The following is a 19,777-nucleotide window of genomic DNA, read 5'->3' as shown; positions in this document are numbered from 1 at the left end:
CTGTTATGGGGTGGTGCATCTGTGGATGACACTGCTATATGTGTCATCCACAGATCCCCCCCCATAACAGTCCCATCCACACATCCCCCCATCATAATGCCATCCACAGACCCCCCCCCCCATCATTATCCCATCCACAGATGGATACATCCACTGTACTCTGGCCCCGCCGCTCAATATGTACTGTATTATACGTAGTGTTAATCATCATATCTAAACTGAATAATGATGCGCTCCCCATGTGTACCGTACTTACCGGTACGCATGTCAAGCTCCTGTAGTAAGCATTAGCAGCTAGCAGGCAGGCCGGGCGGCCGTAACTCACGGAGGTCACGTGCCTGCTCCGCCTACTTTATGAATGAAGTAGGCGGAGCAGGCACGTGACCTCAGTGACTTACGGCCGCCCGGCCTGCCTGCTAGTGCTTACTACAGGAGCGTGACGTGTACCGGTAAGTACGGTACACATGGGGAGCAGGGGGAGCGCATCATTATTCAGTTTAGATATGATGATTAACACTACGTATAATACAGTACATACTGAAAGGCGGGGCCAGAGTACAGTGCCTGCACTGCCCGCCGCTCTCCCCGTCTACTACAGCCCCTCCTCCCTCCTCACTAATACATTGCAGACTGCGATGTAAATTGCCAGCATTCGTCCCATAAGACGCAGGGGCACTTTTCCCCCACTTTTGGGGGGGGGGGGAGTGCGTCTTATGGGGCGAAAAATACGGTAACGCTTGAATTACACACGTAAAGATGCAACAAGCGCTGTAAAATTTATTATTCTGCCTAAAAAGGGTGTTTTTTTTAATAACAGAATAGCACAGCAGTATATAACGCTTGAATTTCACACTGACATATGATTCGCCATTGACTCACCGAACACCAAACCCGAACTTTTACTGAAATGTTCGGGTCCGGGGTCCAAAAATCCTAAAGTTCGGTACAAACCCAAACTTTACAGTTCGGGTTTGCTCAACCCTAATTTTAATCCATTTTTTCCAGTGACAAAGCAAGGGTTAACAGCCAAACAAAACTCAATATGTGGATGGCACTGTTATGGGGGAACATTGTGGGGGCATCTGTGGATGGCACTGTTATGGGGGCATCTGTGGATGACACATATATAGCATCTTATGTGTCATCCACAGATCCTCCATAAGAGTGTCCCTGTGTAGTGAATGGGGGCCGGCATCTGTTTCTGTAATGGCAGCGGGGCCCGGTGCAGTCACTGTATTCTACTACACCGGGCCCCGCTCTCTGTAGTATACGGTAATCATATCTAACTTTTGGTTATTGTTTAAAGTATTCAAATCATCTTAAATCTAGCGCTGTACTACTTACAACTAACTTCTTGGCAGTCAGGAGGCCGGGCTCTCGTAGCGTAGCTCACTACGCTCACTGCGCCTGCGCCGCCCACTTCATTCATAAAGTGGACGGCGCAGGCGCAGTGAGCGAAGTGAGCTACGCTACGAGCGCCCGCCCGCCCGGCCTCCTGACTCCCAAGAAGTTAGTTGTAAGTAGCGCTAGATTTAAGATGATTGGAATACTTTAAACAATAGCCACAAGTTAGATATGATTACCCTATACTACAAAGAGCGGGGCCTGGTGTAGTAGAATACAGTGACTGCCTCGGGCCTCGCTGCCATTACAGAAACAGATGCCGGCCCCCAGCCGCTCCTCCCTCTCAGCATATTCACCGGACGGTCGCAGCATTCGCCCCATAAGACGCACTGCTATTTCCCCCCCACTTTTGGGGGGGGGGGGGGGGGGAGTGTGTCTTATAGGGCGAAAAATACGGCACACTGAGTCATACACTAACAGGTTGCCTAGGAAACAGGCCTGAGGCTGGATCTCCTGGGCACCCATAGAAGGCAGGTCCCGATGCCGTGCAAGGCATTGGGCAGCCTCTGCATGGCATCGGGCTGCATTCTCACACATCGTGTCCCCGCCACAACAGTGCAGGGACTAGATGCGCTCCCTCGCCCGACACAAACCCCTTCTATGTCGCGGTTAGCGCAGACCGGGGCATAGAAGGGGTTAATCCGCCTGCATCAGCTTTTACGCGATGCCGGCGGATACAGCAGGGGCCCGGCTATCAGGGACTGCCGGACCCCTGCAGTGATCGGGCGCGCACCGCTTCAGTGCCTGCCAGATCACCATGACGTACTATTATGTCAAAATGCGGAAAGTCACTGACTTCCATGAGGTAGTAGCACGTTACATGTCGGGAAGGGGTTAAATTACAAAAAACACACTTGCCATATTGCTTGTCCTGTTAAATAATCTGTGTGTACCAAACCCCTGACTTTTCATGTATAGACCTCATAATGAAATGTCTGAGAAATGGAAGAGTGCAAAACGAAAGACCCATGCCTCGTCCTCCCAGAGTCAGAATGTATATAGGACCAGCAGTATCAGTACCTGCCAGGAGTAGTAGTAGTTGGCCATAGTTCTCCCTGGCTCCTAATATTATTGAGGACACAGTGGATGGAATTGTGGACTGGATGGCTCAGCGTTTAGACTACCATGAGGAGGATATTCGGGGGAGGAGGGTCACCCTATGCAGAGCTGTGTTTGTGGTGGTAGGAGTAGTGGCACCTGTAGCTGCACTGGTGGTGGTAGGGGCAATGGTAGCAGCAGTGGAACTCAAGGCAAGTATAAAGCAGGTAATCTGGAGGGGGCTAGGAAGACCATGATAGCATATTACAGTTTTCATGGCGGGGAGGTTGAGGACTATTACAATGATTGTGTGTTGGACAGGATCTTGGAGCTAGATCAGGGTGCTGAGAAGAAGGTAACATCAGAGGAAGAGGATGGTGGCAGTGGCAGCAATACAGAGTGAAGGCAACATACAGTTAGAACCTCTCAAAACCTGCCAGGGCCAGATCTGCTTCTAGTATTGTCAGCTTGGGAACTGGTGATGCTGATGGGTACTGTGGTCACAGGCTGAAAACGTGCCAGACCTAAAACAAGTTCGGCTGCAGCTAGCTGTATGTGGAGTGTGCAAGTATCTCCTGTCTGGCAGTTTTTCTCCACGTTGCTGGAAAACAAAAGCAATGCCCTGTGCAAGATCTGCCAGATTACAATAAGCCATGGGAGTGACAGAGGTGTCTGCCAGCTACCACAACAAGAGATTCCTCCTTCTCCCAGTCTTCTTTTTGGCAGCCAGGTGGCATCCACGTGCAGTGTCCAAGTCACCATCAGTTACTGCTTCTCCTGCTCAGACTATGCCTCCTCCTATTCTGTCCCACCATCAGCCATCGATAATGGAATGTGTGGCCAAGAAACAACTCTGCTTGCACAAGTTGCTGGTGGTGCAGTCTCTGTGGTACCACTTTGTGGATTCTGTTGCCTTTAGGGGGCTAATGGCATGTGCTCCGCCTGACTAGAAGTTATCTAGCTGGCATTTTTTTTAAAAAAAGCCATCCCAGCCTTGTACTCCCAAGTGGCGGTGAATGTAGGCCACTCCGTGCAATTCTAGCTGTGCAGCAAGGTGCACACAATGGACACCTGGAGCAACGGTTACGGACTGGAACAGTTCATGCCTTTCACAGCTCATTAGATCAATGTTTTTTTGCAGCGAGGCAGCACTGCAGCAAGAAGGCCAGGTCCTATTGACACCTCCATGTTTGTTCTGACACCAGGCACTTATCGGCCTCCTCCATGGATATCCTCCTGTCCCAAACAAGCAGGGCAGAACACCCACTCCTTCTTCCTATCATTTGAAGCGTTGCCATGCCGTTTTAGAGCTGATCTCCCTGGGTGATAGTAGCCACATAGCCACATACTTTCTAAAGTGCATCAAGCAGCAAACAACCGCGCTGGCTGTCTCCTCACCTAACTCCAACTGGGCAAGGTGGTCAGAGACAACTGCAGGAACATTGTGGCTGATTTGTGTTTGGGAGAAATAACACATGCTCCCTGAATGATACATGCGATAAATCTAGTCGTGCAGCGTTTGTTAAAAATAAGTACAGTGACTTTTGGAAGGTGCAAATAATAGTAATAATAATCAAATAATATAATAGTAATCAGTTCTCACGTCTCCTGTCCTTATACTATATACAGTGATAAGCAGGGTGTTCTAGTGGTGATAGATAATCAGTTCTCACCTCTCCTGTGTTCTCCGCTGTCCCTTATACTAGGTACAGTATGTTCATGCCTGCAGTCATCCAAAAACTTCTAGACAGAACAGGAAGATAGCATTAAAGGGTTTGTTCAGAAATAAGTAACTTTTCACATGTGTCCGCATCCTCTACTATGGAAATATACATATGTACCCTTAGCTCCGGTTATGTGTGCCAGCTCCTGTGTGTCCATCTTCCAGTAAATGTTATTTGCTCCCTCGCTGGCACAGGCATGGTCACCTGCTTTACTGCAGCCAATGACTGGCTTTAGTGGTGATGTGTTTCTTGTGGACATGTTACCCCTGAATCCAGTCATTGGCTGCAGCAGAGCAGATGATTATGCCCATTCCTAGGAGGTAAATAATCCATGGACTGAAAGAACTTTGGCTTACCGGCTTCACAGCCCTGGGACGGCGAGCAAGGGCAACAAGTGCACAAACAATGTAATGTTATATACACACAATGTAATGTTAGGGATGGAATATAAGGGCTACTCTCCCTGCATTGCAAACTGAATAATGAAGCAATCAGATTGGATTTATACAGGAGACCTGCAGATATTTGGGTCAGATAACTCCTGCTGTCCGGTCATTTTTGGTTGTCTTTTCAGGTCATATAAAACCTTCCACACGACTTCTTCAACCGTCTGATGACTTCTACAATATTTCTTTCACAGCTTGTGAATCCGGGTGAAGATCTGAACAATATTAATCCTACAGAGACATATGTGAGGGGCGATGAGCAGAGTACAGAGGACATTCCTACAGATAACCGCCCAGGTGAGTAGTGACCACTAAGTAAAGCAGAGAGTTCTCTAAGATTCTGCTTATACAAATACAAAAAATAGATATATTGTGCAATGTGGGAATAATGATATTACAATTATTATTATTATTGATGAGTATATATGAAAGTATAAAGGAACAAACATAAATATCACATACAGAGAGACTTGTACACAATAACAATTACTAATAATTACTAATGGTAATAAAGTTACTCCCAAGACCATTGGGAGACATCATATGGAGTAGGAACACTAGATGTCTGGAGGAGTTCCTACCTTTAGATGGACACCCTCATCTTAGGGTGCCGTCCTACTCGGAAGTGTGACCATACACTCCATCTGAGTGCTTTCGTCTGTGACCAACCGATTTCCCCGATAGAAGAAACACTAGCTCCGTGTCCCCTGATGAATCTAGGGCTAAATATAAATAGATGAAACGCGTTGAGACACACATCTTTTTATTTGAGCACGTCTTTATAGTTTTCTATGCACCCTTTACTATATCTAGTGCTTGGGCTTTACTGCCCTTTGTTTTTGAACTTTACCTCTACAACATACAGGGAGTGCAGAATTATTAGGCAAGTTGTATTTTTGAGGATTAATTTTATTATTGAACAACAACCATGTTCTCAATGAACCCAAAAAACTCATTAATATCAAAGCTGAATATTTTTGGAAGTAGTTTTTAGTTTGTTTTTAGTTTTAGCTATTTTAGGGGGATATCTGTGTGTGCAGGTGACTATTACTGTGCATAATTATTAGGCAACTTAACAAAAAACAAATATATACCCATTTCAATTATTTATTTTTACCAGTGAAACCAATATAACATCTCAACATTCACAAATATACATTTCTGACATTCAAAAACAAAACAAAAACAAATCAGTGACCAATATAGCCACCTTTCTTTGCAAGGACACTCAAAAGCCTGCCATCCATGGATTCTGTCAGTGTTTTGATCTGTTCACCATCAACATTGCGTGCAGCAGCAACCACAGCCTCCCAGACACTGTTCAGAGAGGTGTACTGTTTTCCCTCCTTGTAAATCTCACATTTGATGATGGACCACAGGTTCTCAATGGGGTTCAGATCAGGTGAACAAGGAGGCCATGTCATTAGATTTTCTTCTTTTATACCCTTTCTTGCCAGCCACGCTGTGGAGTACTTGGACGCGTGTGATGGAGCATTGTCCTGCATGAAAATCATGTTTTTCTTGAAGGATGCAGACTTCTTCCTGTACCACTGCTTGAAGAAGGTGTCTTCCAGAAACTGGCAGTAGGACTGGGAGTTGAGCTTGACTCCATCCTCAACCCGAAAAGGCCCCACAAGCTCATCTTTGATGATACCAGCCCAAACCAGTACTCCACCTCCACCTTGCTGGCGTCTGAGTCGGACTGGAGCTCTCTGCCCTTTACTAATCCAGCCACTGGCCCATCCATCTGGCCCATCAAGACTCACTCTCATTTCATCAGTCCATAAAACCTTAGAAAAATCAGTCTTGAGATATTTCTTGGCCCAGTCTTGACGTTTCAGCTTGTGTGTCTTGTTCAGTGGTGGTTGTCTTTCAGCCTTTCTTACCTTGGCCATGTCTCTGAGTATTGCACACCTTGTGCTTTTGGGCACTCCAGTGATGTTGCAGCTCTGAAATATGGGAAAACTGGTGGCAAGTGGCATCTTGGCAGCTGCACGCTTGACTTTTCTCAGTTCATGGGCAGTTATTTTGCGCCTTGGTTTTTCCACACGCTTCTTGCGACCCTGTTGACTATTTTGAATGAAACGCTTGATTGTTCGATGATCACGCTTCAGAAGCTTTGCAATTTTAAGAGTGCTGCATCCCTCTGCAAGATATCTCACTATTTTTTACTTTTCTGAGCCTGTCAAGTCCTTCTTTTGACCCATTTTGCCAAAGGAAAGGAAGTTGCCTAATAATTATGCACACCTAATATAGGGTGTTGATGTCATTAGACCACACCCCTTCTCATTACAGAGATGCACATCACCTAATATGCTTAATTGGTAGTAGGCTTTTGAGCCTATACAGCTTGGAGTAAGACAACATGCATAAAGAGGATGATGTGGTCAAAATACTCATTTGCCTAATAATTCTGCACGCAGTGTAATACACACTGACTCCAAGATTAGGGCAACCTGTGCCACCGCGACTGGTGAGCCTTTCCAGTACCCCACCTCTTTATACCGGGGGGTTAGAGAGAACCTGACAGGAGCAAGATCTCAGAAAAACCCGACTGATTGCCTCATTCTACCATGAGTCACGTGTACATCTAGCCGTACTTACTGGTAAGAGATATATGTATTTGTTGGTGCTACTTTACCTTATTGTAGCTCTATATTCATATATGTTGCAGGGGTTAAGAATAATAGGCGTCTGTTTGTCTTGGGGCCTGTACTAAGAGAGACATGTATATTTGTTTCTCCCTTTTTTAATGGGTTTATAGTAAAAGTTAAGTTTTATTATTAATACTACTGCCCCTTTATGTTTTAACATTTGGTAACTAAACCGCAAATTCCTATCCCTCTACAGTGCAGTGTAGTTACTATACAGAGGTCTTCTCGTGTCTCTTCAGTCCCTGTCTTTGCTCTGGTGCCTCCAGGTTTCCTCTTCTGTAGCACTTTTATTTTCTCTTCTGCCTCTTCGCTTCTTCCTTCCTTGCTTAGCAGCCAGTCCTAGCATTGTCTAGAATACGGCTTGGACACATATTTTTGGTTGTTCCTTATTTATTTATTTTTGCAATTTTCAGTTAACTCTTGAAGACTGATAGAAGCAGCTGGAATTTGGGGATTTTCCAGCATTTTCCTGCCCCACTAGCAGGGTGGATTTGATTTAAATCAAACTGATTTAAATCACTAGTCAGCAAGGCTTGATTTAAATCATAGTTTTCTACATAAAGACTAATTATTGCTGGTATAAGTAGTTAAGGCTGCATGCAGCCTGTATTTGTGGGCGGGGCCAGGTCACTCCTCTTAAACCCCCCACTCCTGGGTCCTCTCCGCCACGCACGCCGCATTCGTTCATCCCCGGCAGTTCTCGTCACTTCCGGTACGCTCGCTGGTCAGGTAAGTGGTGGCGCACGCCACTCCATGTGAACCATCGCTCCTACCCCAGTTTCCCCCTTGTACGTCTCACCCGAACCGCTCCGGTGCCTGTTTCCTCTGTGCACCCTCCATTCCTGGTCGGTCCGCTGCTACTCCACGGCGCGCCCCTCATCTCGCGAGAGGACGTGCGCATGCTCGTCGGTCCCGCTCTGGAGCCTGGCAGCGGACTTCACGCGCCCTCCTCCACTCGGGGGGCCCTACGTCACACGCCACACCGCATCGCCCGCACCGCATGCTCAGGCCGCGGTTTTTCCCCCAGCGCGACATCTCCTTGTTCCGCTCTGGTCGGGGAGGAAGGGCTGTACTGCTCCTGCATGTCATTTGTGACATGGTGTAACAAGCGCTAAATTATGCACAGACTAGGTTAAACGTTACATGCAGTCTGTGCATAGGGTAGGCACCAGCTCACCTTATGTAGGTCATCCGCTATGTTTGTCAGGTCTGTGGTTTTAATATTAAAAATAAATAAATAAATAATAATAATAAAAAAATATATATATATATAATTTGTATTAAGGGAATGTTCAGGTATCCCCGGTCTTTTTTGCTTCCACTACTAAGATACTGTCCAACAGGTACAGAAGGCCATCTCCTTTCCTGCCTGCCGTCCGTTCTGACGCTATCCTGTGGCATGACCGTCCTGTGTTAGCGCAGCTGGTGCTGGGCCATACGGCACCCTGCAATTTACCTAGCTTGCTTGTTCCCAGCAGTCATACTTCTTTTTAAAAAGATAAATTAAATAAAAAAAAAAAATATAAAAAATTTAAAACTCCTTTATTTTGCCGTGTCCAGCAAGCCCTGGTGGATTGTGAGTTTATGCTTTACATTTGTGTCCTTTTTTGGTTTCTTTAGAGTCGTGGTTTCTCCGCATCGTGTTCTTGTCCTTCTGACGTCTCAGGATTATGGATATTAGGATGGGTTCTTACGCCTATTGCTAATTAAAAAAAATATATATATATATTTTTCCTACAGGCACTTCTGAGGGTCCCTGCCAGTCAGTCGAGTAGAAATTCTTGGGCCTGAGGGTCTTTCAGGTAGGTATAGTGCTGCACGTCGCTTGTTATGCTGTTCACTCGCTAGCACTATGGTTTTCCTCACCTGAGGCGTTCAGGTGTCGTTTTTCTGTCCATCCTGCCTGAAGCGTTCAGGTGTCTCCCCTGTCCATCTGTGCCTGAAGCGTTCAGGTATCTTCCCTGTCCATCTGTGCCTGAAGGTTTCAGGTGTCTTCCCTGTCCATCTGTGCCTGAAGCGTTCAGGTGTCTTCCCTGTCCATCTGTGCCTGTAGCGTTCAGGTGTCTTCCCTGTCCATCTGTGCCTAAAGCGTTCAGGTGTCTTCCCTGTCCATCTGCGCCTGAAACGTTCAGGTGTCTTTCCTGTCCATCTGGGCCTGAAGCGTTCAGGTGTCCTCCCTGTCCATCTGGGCCTGAAGCGTTCAGGTGTCTTCCCTGTCCATCTGTGCCTGAAGCGTTCAGGTGTCTTCCCTGTCCATCTGGGCCTGAAGCGTTCAGGTGTCTTCCCTGTCCATCTGTGCCTGAAGCGTTCAGGTGTCTTCCCTGTCCATCTGTGCCTGAAGCGTTCAGGTCTCGTCCCTGTCTTCGCAGCCTGTAGCATTCTGGTACACGACTCACCTCCCCAACCGGAGCATTCAGGTCTAACCTTTCCGCTCGGCCTGGAAACGTCCAGGTCTCCCTCTCGCTGCAGTAACCATCTCTCCTCCTCCTGGTACCTTGGACACCCTTCGGCGTTTTACTTTCCTCCTTAGCTGTGTGCTCGCTGGCTCTTGGGAGCCTCTTCTGGGTTCCTGCCTCACCCATCCATCGTCACTCTGTTTTTCGTGTCAAACTTGCATGTCGGTGCGTCCGTCCTTTCGTCCATCTTCGCCACAACTGGGTGTTATTTTCAGTCCCGCTTAACTCACTCACGCCGGCTCCTGACTTTTCCAGTCTCCAGGGCGAGTCGGGTCTCATCCGTCAAGTCGCAGGCGGTAAGGCAAGGGTGTCGAGTCTACTCCTTGATTTCCGGCCTCTGCTTCGGCTTTGACACGGGGATGATGGCGCTCCCCCACGCTAACTGGGTGTGCGACAATCTTCAGTCGGCCAGGTCGGATCCTGACGCTGTTCAGGAGCTCCTGAACTCGGAGGTTGAGAAGGGGTTCCTCCTGGGCCCATTCAACCTGATTCCTTTTTCTCGGTGGCGGATCAGCCCCATAGGGGTTGTGTCAAAGAAAGATACTAATAATAAACACTTAATATACGACCTCTCAGCCCCTCATGATTCCGTCATTCCCAGCATCAATTCATTAATTCCATCTGAAGAGTTTGCCATGAGATATGCGTCCATTGACAAGGCCATTGCTCTCATCCTCAGGGCTGGGAAGGGCGCTTGGTTGTCTAAAACAGACATCGCAGACGCATTTAAACTAATTCCAATCGCTCCACATTTATGGCAATTCTATGGCATCCAGTGGGAGAACAGGTTTTATTTTTATTTTTGTTAATCGGTTGACCTTCGGCTCTAAGAGCAGCCCATGATTGTTCGACCAGTTGGCTCAGGCTTTACACTGGATTCTGACCCAACACGGCAGTACTCCAGCGGTCATCCACTACTTGGACGACTTTCTCCTCATTGAACAGCCACAGTGTCAACCATCAGGGCTTCACTCCCTCCTGGAGCTCTTTTCCTCCTTACACATTCCCATTTCGCATGGCAAGACTTCCGGTCCTCACACCTCCATCACCTTCCTGGGCATTATCCTGGATTCCGACAGGAGGGAAGCCAGGTTACCAGAGGACAAGTTGGCACAAATCCGTGAAGCCGTTTCCGGGGCTCTAGCATCTTCCCAGTTGACCAAGGTAGAATTGCAGTCCATTCTGGGTAGATTAAATTTCGCCTTAAGGGTGATGCCCCAGGGTAGGGCCTTCATTTCACGTCTGCTCTCACTCCTCCCAGCAGCCCCAGAACCCGACAGCATTGTCCGTTTAGACAAGGCAGCCATGGCAGACTTGCGTATGTGGAACGACTTCCTTTCAGCATGGAACGGGGTTTAGCCTGTTCGTCCTTTCCTGGACTCAATCTTTAGCTAGGGTGTTTTCTGATACCGCAGCTTCCCGGGGGTTCTCAGCAATATTCGGGTCCCACTGGTTGGCGGGTCCTTGGCCGCCTCAGATCAGTACTGATCCTCAGGCACTTAGTTCTTCTCCATTTCTGGAATTTTATCCCGTCGTGGCAGCTGCCACAGTCTGGGGTCACCTTTGGGCCAATTCCAGTGTTATGTTTATTTCAGACAGTCAAGACTTAGTGGACATCATCACCAAGGGTCGGGCTAAGTCGGCAAAAATCATGTCCCTCCTGCGTAAACTGGTCTGGCTGTCTATGATTAACAACTTCCATTTTTCATGCTCCCATATTTCAGGTGTTAGCAACACTGCGGCCGATGCTTTATCTCGGTTCAATTCTCACACGTTTATTCAGGAATGTCCAGAAGCCGACCAGACCGGGGCACGGATTCCCAGTTTCAGCAGCCTAATGTTGGATTAAGGTCCCTGCTGACTACGGCCAAGGACTTCATGCACCGTTCCCTCTCTATCAACACGGCCCGCAATTACCACACCGGTTGGAAGTTTTTTTGGTTTTTTTTTAATTCACCACGGATCATCCCCAACGGGATACAGCTTTCACACCCTACATCATGGCCTTTATGGCCTATTGTCATGTCAACCTTAAATTGGCACCCAGCACCATCCGTTTATACCTCGCCGGGATACAGCATTTCTTGGTGTTGCAAGATCCAGAGTATCGCTCTGTGTTTACATCTCGGGCCATCAAAGCCACGCTCAGGGGCATGGAGAAGAGCAGTAGGGATACGACCCCTTCCCAACGGCCGGTCTCCGGCGAACTGTTTAGGCAGCTGTCTGCAATCCTAGATGGAAATCCTTTTGGCCCTTCCATTAGTCTGGTTATCAAGGCCACAATGTATTTGAGCTTCTACGGCTTCCTACGCCCTGGAGAGTTCTCTGTCACTTCACCAAGGGCGACCTTCCTGAAGAGGGAACAACTATCCTGGAACCTGGATCACTTTGTCTTAAGCCTTCCTTCCACTAAGACGTCTCAGACCGGTCCCCCTATACAGATTCGCTTCTTTGAGTCAAAGAACGAATGGTGTCCGGTTCTCGTACTACGACACTTCCTAAACACCATATTACCTCCGGACCCTGAATCACCGTTACTTCCGTTCCAAGGTAAGCCTCTATCAACACGACAATTCGTATCCCACATCAGATCCCTGGTCGCAGGGTTGGGGGTGGACCCCAAAACGATAACCGGGCATTCATTCCGCATCGGAGCGGCATCCGCAGCCTCCAAACACAGGACACCTCCGCACGTCATACGTCACATGGGTAGGTGGAGATCTGCCTGTTTTTCCCGGTATATTCCGGATCCGCAATCAGAGACCCGGGAAGTCTTCCGTGCATTGGTTTTGTAATGTATATTAAATGTCATTGCTTTTCCCTACTCAGTGTTTTTTGCCCTCTTTTAGGCCTACCCGCGTAACGTGGCTCCAGGCACACATCAGCCACTGTTAGGGTCCCCTCCGTCTATCCTACGGACCGTGGCCTCGACCACAAGTAGTTAAGGCTGCATGCAGCCTGTATTTGTGGGCGGGGCCAGGTCACTCCTCTTAAACCCCCCACTCCTGGGTCCTCTCCGCCACGCACGCCGCATTCGTTCATCCCACCCTTGTCCCCCCCTTTTTTCTTTCCTGTCCCCTTTTCACTCTACCTAGGGTTGGCCCTCTTTTAGGCCTACCCGCGTAACGTGGCTCCAGGCACACATCAGCCACTGTTAGGGTCCCCTCCGTCTATCCTACGGACCGTGGCCTCGAACACAACTTATAATATGCAAGTAGATGAAGATTTTTAGAATAACAACTTTTCATTTGATTAGGTTGATTCTGTATTCATAGCTTTGTAGAAGTTAGGATTAAGGTCTTGTTCTCAACTCTGTTCATGTTATAACATTTTTGCTGTGAAGAAGAGGCATGTGATCTCTGCTGAATTCAGTTTTGAGAACTGCAAAACTAAACCAAGCATCTGTGATAATATCTTGTAGGCAGAGAAACTGCCCAATAATCTTACAAAAACCTCTGGAAGAGCATGACATTGTGAATGGATTCATGGAATTTATTTACCAAAATAATTAAACATATACAGCCTTATTCTACATAATTAAAAAACGAATCTTTATTTCATGATGGAATAACCTTTGGTTGGTAATATATTTTCCGCAAAAAGCATTTTATATAAAAAAATCCGATTTTAAATAAAAAATATATATATTTTTTTTTTATCATTGATTTTTATCCACCCTGCCCACTAGCCATGTACCACCTACTAGACAATAGTCAGCCATTCTTTAGATAATTGACAACTACAGTACCTTTGATGCTAATGGACGTTGTCCAGACAGACAGTACTCGCTCACACTTGCTTTGAGAGGACAAGTATAGGCTCTAATTACCAGGAAGTTGCTGAAAACAGGATACCAATACAATATATGGCTTACATCATTTTCCAAAAAATTCTTAAAAATCTGTATAAATCTGTATTTCTTACACATGCATAAATAAATTCACCTACACGCCTTGACATGCTATCAATGGTGTTATTAACCTCTAGTGACCACCCATACACCTTTTTACGGTGGTCACTAAAGGGGGCCTTAGGTTGGGCCGCAGCTTTTTTATGGAAGTCCAGTCTAAGCGCTGCACGGATGAGAGCCACGGCCCTGCTCTAACAGCCCAGACTGGCAGGAGTTGCGATCCGGGCTGTTTAACACTTTACATTCCGCGGGCAGTGGCGCCTGCCGCATGTAAAGTGCTGACAGAAGGAGCGGACCCCCTCTGTCTCCCATCGGCACCCCGTAAATGGGATCGCGGAGTGCCGATGTGTGTGAAGGCTGGCTGGGGTCTCATGTAGGCCCCAGACGAGCCTTGAGTAATGTCCAGCAGGCTGCGCCTCTCTGGTGCAGCCTGCTGTTCAATGTCAGAATAGCACTGACATTAAAATGCAATACACTATAGGGATAATGCATTTCATTTTAAAATCAATCAAAAAACTGTCTGTTATAGAATTGCTAATTTATTCTTAGTTGCCACCGAAAAAACGTAATACCAAGCGAGGGATCTTAGGAAGCGGCAATGCAAAAGCATTTTTTTATTGCAAAAAAGTTGTAAAACGTAAAAAAAAACTATATATATTTGGTATCGCTGTAATTGTAATGACCCAGAGAATAAAGATATCATGTTATTTATACCGGAAAATGAACGCCATAAAATTTATAATGTAAAAACACAGTAGCAGTATTGCTGTTTTTCCCATCTCCCTCCCAGAAAGAGTAATAACATTTCATCAGAAAGTTGTACCCCAAAAATGGCGCCATTAAAAACTACAACTTGTCCCACAAAAAACAAGCCCTCATAAATCTATATAGACAGAAAAATAAAAAAGTTATAGCTCTTGGAACGCGACGATGAAAAAAGGAAGAAAAACGCTTGGTCAGTAAGGCCAAAAACAGGCTGGTCACTAAGGGGTTAAAGGAGTTGTCTCATCTGAGACAATGGAGGCATATCACTAGCATATATATCCATTGTCTAATAGGTGCGGGTCCAACCGATAGGACCCCCACCTATATCGAGAACAGAGTGGGCCAAAGTGGTGGCTGGAGGACTCTGGTCCGGCCACCCCCAAGCTCTCTCCCCATAGAAGTGAATGGGAGCGCACCACGCATGACCAACCACTGTTTCCATTCACTTCTATGGACCTGAGTGAAATAGCCGAGCCAGTGCTGTGCATGCACAGTGCACCCTCCACCACTTTTGGGGCTCTGTTTAGGAGATAGGTGCGGGTCCCAGCGGTGGGTCCCACACCTACCAGACAATAGGGGGATATCCTGGCGAATTGCCCCCATTGTTTCAGATGAGACAACCCCTTTAATATAAATACACGAAAAAAGGAAGATGTTATGGTGTGAGCCATGCAGTTTGTTTACTTGACAGTGACAGGACTGGAGATTAGGAGAGACCTCGGTGTGCACAGTGTCCTAGCTGATGTTCAGGTCACAGGATTATTCTTTGGTGCTATATGTAGTTTGTGTAATCGGGAAAGGCTGCAGGATAAGGCTACATTCATACAACAGTGAAAAATGGCACACAGCAGTTTTTAAAATAAATTGAAGTCCATGGCGCTATTCATGTGGCCATTTTTTTCTAAGGCGAGTGAATAGTGGTTGTGAAAAATAGGACATGTCCTATTTGTGGCCGTTTTCACTGCCAGATGGACCCCATGTAAATCAATGGGACTATTTTTAATGGCCATTTAGACAGGAGAGCATCCATGTAATGGCCATTTAAAATGGGTCCACTAGTGGAAAATGGCCTTTTAGGCCCCTTTCACACGGGCGAGATTTCAGCGCGGGTGCAATGCGTGAGGTGAACACATTGCACCCGCACTGAATCCGGACCCATTCATTTCTATGGGGCTGTGCACATGAGCGGTGATTTTCACGCATCACTTGTGCCTTGCGTGAAAATCGCAGCATGCTCTATTTTGTGCGTTTTTCACGCAACGCAGGCCCCATAGAAGTGAATGGGGCTGCGTGAAAATTGCAAGCATCCGCAAGCAAGTGCGGATGCGATGCGATTTTCACGCACCAATATAAAATTGATGTGTGTAATCACGTTTTTTTTCCTAGCTGCAGTCCTGAATTAAGGAGTAGGTCCTATTCCCTCCAAGTTCCAATGAAAAATAGATAAAGTTCAGGTCCGCGCTATTCACCACACCGTAGACACGTGAACATGGAAATAAAGCATCCAAATTCGGCGTATTCTCAGCATCCTCGTCACAGATTCCAACCGGTAGTCTCCAGTCACCAAGGCACCCTTATATAAAGATAAAACATATTGTGCAATACCCCAAGTGTATCGGAAAAAAACACTTTTATTGTACTCACAAAAGCAGGCTTGTATTCAGCATATCAAATACAGAAAAAATGCCCGACCAGGGTTTCGCCTCTTTCTTCCTCAGATTTTCACGCACGGTTGCTAGGAGACGATCGGGATAGGGACCCGATCATTATTATTTTCCCTTATAACATGGTTATAAGGGAAAATAATAGCATTCTTAACCACCTCCCATCCGCCCATAGGATATAAACGTCCTATGGGTGGACCTCTATTTCTGAAAGCACGTTTTAAAACGTCCTTTCAGAAATTGCAGCTGCACGCTAATCGTGCAGCTGCTGATCGGGTTGCCCGCTGTCAGTGACAGCAGGGCAACCCTAAGACAAGGCAGGGACAGTGCCCAGGTGTCACCGAGCGCTGTGTCTGCAGAGAAGGAAGTGCTGTGCGCTTCCTGTTCCGGCCCGGCGGTCATGTGACCGCCGGGACCGGAGAGTGCAGGGGCTGTGTGAGGTCTCTCAGAGACCTCGATCAGCCCTGCTCTGAGGCTGTACAGCGCTGGATTGCTGCTGTACAGCCTCTATAGGGGTGCATTTGTCCTGTAACTGGGGCTACTATGTCAGCCCCAGTTACAGGAGAAATCAACAGTGAAAAAAAAAAGAAAAAGTGAAGCAAATGTCCCCCAGAGGTCTTGTATGACCTTATGGGGGACGAAAAGTGTAAAAAAAAATAAAAAAAAATAAAGGGTTGAAAAAATAAAATAAAAAAAAAGTTCCCAAGTAAGGAATAATTATTTTTTTTTTTTAAATAGAAAAAATAAAATAAAATAGACATATTAGGTATTGCCGCGTCCGTAAAAACCAGCTCTATAAAAATATCACATGAGCTAACCCCTCAGATGAACACCGTAAAAAATAAAAATAAAAAACTGTGTCAAAACAAGCAATTTTTGTCACCTTGAATAACAAAAGGTGAAACACCAAGTGATCAAAAACGCGTATGTCCCACAAAATGGTACCAATAAAACCGTCACCTCATCCCGCAAAAAATGAGCCCCTACATAAAAAAATCTCTCAAAAAATAAAAAAACTATAGCTCTCAGAACATGGACACATTAAAACATAATTTTTTTGTTTCAAAAATGCTATTATTGTGTAAAACTTTAATAAATGAGAAAAAGTATACATATTAGGTATCGCCACGTCCGTAACAATCTGCTCTATAAAAATGTCACTTGACTGAACCCCTCAGGTGAACGCTGTAAAAATAAATAAATAGAAACTGTGCTAAAACAACCAATTTTTTTGGTCACCTTGCCCCATAAAGTGTTATAATGAATGATCAAAAAATCATATGTACCCAAAAATAGTACTAATAAAACTGGCACCTTATCCCCTTGTTTCCAAAATGGGGTCACTTCTTGGGAGTTTCTACTGTAAGGGTGCATCAGGGGGCTTCAAATGGGACATGGCATCTAAAAACCATGTGGAGGTCCTTTTCTTCTGCGCCCTGCCGTGTGCCCATACAGCAGTTTATGACCACATGTGGGGTGTTTCTGTAAACCGCAGAATCTGAGTAATAAATATTGAGTTTTGTTTGGCTGTTAACCATCGATGTGTTAAAGAAAAAATTGGATTAAAATGGAAAATCTGCCAAAAAAGTGAAATTTAAAAATTTGATCTCCATTTTCCTTTAATTCTTGTGGAACGCATAAAGGGTTAACAAAGTTAGTAAAATCGGTTTTGAATACCTTGAGGGGTGTAGTTTCTACAATGGGGTCATTTATGGGGGTATCCACTATGTAGGCCCCACAAAGTGACTTCAGACTTGAACTGGTCCTTATAAAGTGGGTTTTGGAAATTTTCTTAAAAATTTGAAGAATTGCTTCTAAACTTCTGAGCCTTCTAACGTCCTAAAAAAATAAAATGACATTTCCAAAATGATGCCAACATAAAGTAGACATATGGGGAATGTTAAGTAATAAATATTTTATGAGGTATCACTTTCTGTTTTAAAAGCAGAGAAATTGAAATTTAGAAAATTGCGAATTTTTCACATTTTTGGGTAAATTTGGGATTTTTTCATAAATAAAGGTGAAATATTTTGACTCAAATTTATGACTATTATGAAGTACAATGTGTCACGAGAAAACAATCTCTGAATTACTTTTATAAATAAAGGCGTTCCAAAGTTATTACCACATAAAGTGAGATATGTCAGTTTTGCAAAATTAGGCCTGGTCAGGAAGGGGGCAAATGGCCCAGATGGCAAGTGGTTAATACAGAATGCATAGTACAATAGGGCTGTGCACAGGAAAAGGACCTGTGGTGACGTCACTGCGTTCATCACATGGTCCATCACATGATCCATCACCATGGTAATGGATCATGTGATGAGCGCAGTGACGTCACCACAGGTCCTTTTCCTCACAGATGAAGACTGAAGAGAAGCCGGGCTGCGCGAACAAGTGGATTAAGGTGAGTTAAATTTTTTTAATTTTTTTTTAACCCCTCCAGCCCTATTTTCCCTTATAACAGAGACTAATACAGTCTACACAACACCTAACCCAAACTCGAACTTCTGTGAAGAAGTTCGGGTTTGGGTACCAAACATGCAGATTTTTCTCAAAAAAATGTTTTGCACTCGCGCTGAAAAATCGCGCATGTTCCCGCAACGCACCCGCATCTTTTCCCGCAACGCCCGTGTGAAACCAGCCTTAGGGGTTAAAATAAAAAGGCAGTTTGCACACAAAAGGCAGTTTCTCTGGGTGTTGAAGGACCTGTGCTACCAACGTGATGACGTCACCATGCTCTCCCTGCATTATTGCTTAGGACCGCATGGTGACATCATCCCACTGAGAGTGCAGGTCTTTTAGCACCAAACGAATGGCCGTTAAAAATGAATGCAAACCGTCCAGATGACCAAGAAAGGAATGCAAAAATGGTTGAAAAATGTCCATTAAAAACTGAGTGTGTCCATTTTTTTTTTGGCCTTTTTTTTCACGTGTGAATGTAGCCTTAAGAGTTCATACAAAAAAGTCTCACCACTGAACACCAGATATTTGTCTGCTGCGGGGAAGAGCATGATGTGCTCGGTATTACTTTACCTTTATTCACAGTATAGGAGCTTCACTGAAGTAAAGGGGACACTAAGGGACAGCACTACTGCAGGGGGTGCACAAAGGGGGCATAACTACTGTGTGGGGGCACTAAAGGGAGCATCAGTACTGTGAAGAGGGCACTGGGGGAATTCCACTGTTGTGTGGGGCACTAAGAGGGGATTCGTTGCCTCTTGTCCAGCGCTAGGAAATCTTTTATTTATATTATCTTTTAAATGACTGAATGGGTGGGGGTTGCAGGAAAGTTTCTCAAGGTTGGAGACAGCTTTTTCTAGTTATGCCCCTCGGTCTACTATTAGATTGTGGTCTGTTTGGCCACCACTGTTTTAGTCAATTGATACTAGAATTTTGCGCCATGCCTTGTAATTTCTGTGGATTTTTTATATGGAAAAGTTATAAAATTTCAATACAATTTTAATGTTATTCATCACTAATGAAATGTGTTTTGTTCTTCGCAGATGACTGTACCAGGAACTTAGAGAAACATCTTGTATCTTCAGGTTTTGAAGTAGATGATTGTGGTATCACACGAGATACATTTGAAGAGCATGCCAATATGCAAGATATACCCTCATCCAATCACAGCAACAATGCATCATTTGATTCTTTTAAACAGGTCCGATCTTCTGATTCATCACATACTGTAACACAGAATAAAAGTCACAGAAGAG

General features: G+C 45.5%; 1 protein-coding gene across 1 annotated transcript in view; it reads left to right on the top strand.

Moving 5' to 3' along the window:
- Positions 1 to 19,777, top strand: part of LOC121003515 — a gene marked incomplete at its 5' end in the record, with an annotated part of 1,598,977 nt that overhangs the window by 1,206,846 nt on the left and 372,354 nt on the right.

The sequence above is a fragment of the Bufo bufo genome, chromosome 6 (genome assembly GCF_905171765.1).
Source record: "Bufo bufo chromosome 6, aBufBuf1.1, whole genome shotgun sequence".
Lineage (NCBI taxonomy): Eukaryota > Metazoa > Chordata > Amphibia > Anura > Bufonidae > Bufo > Bufo bufo.
The sequence above is the reverse complement of the archived record's forward strand: the minus strand, read 5'-3'. Positions and strand labels throughout refer to the sequence as shown.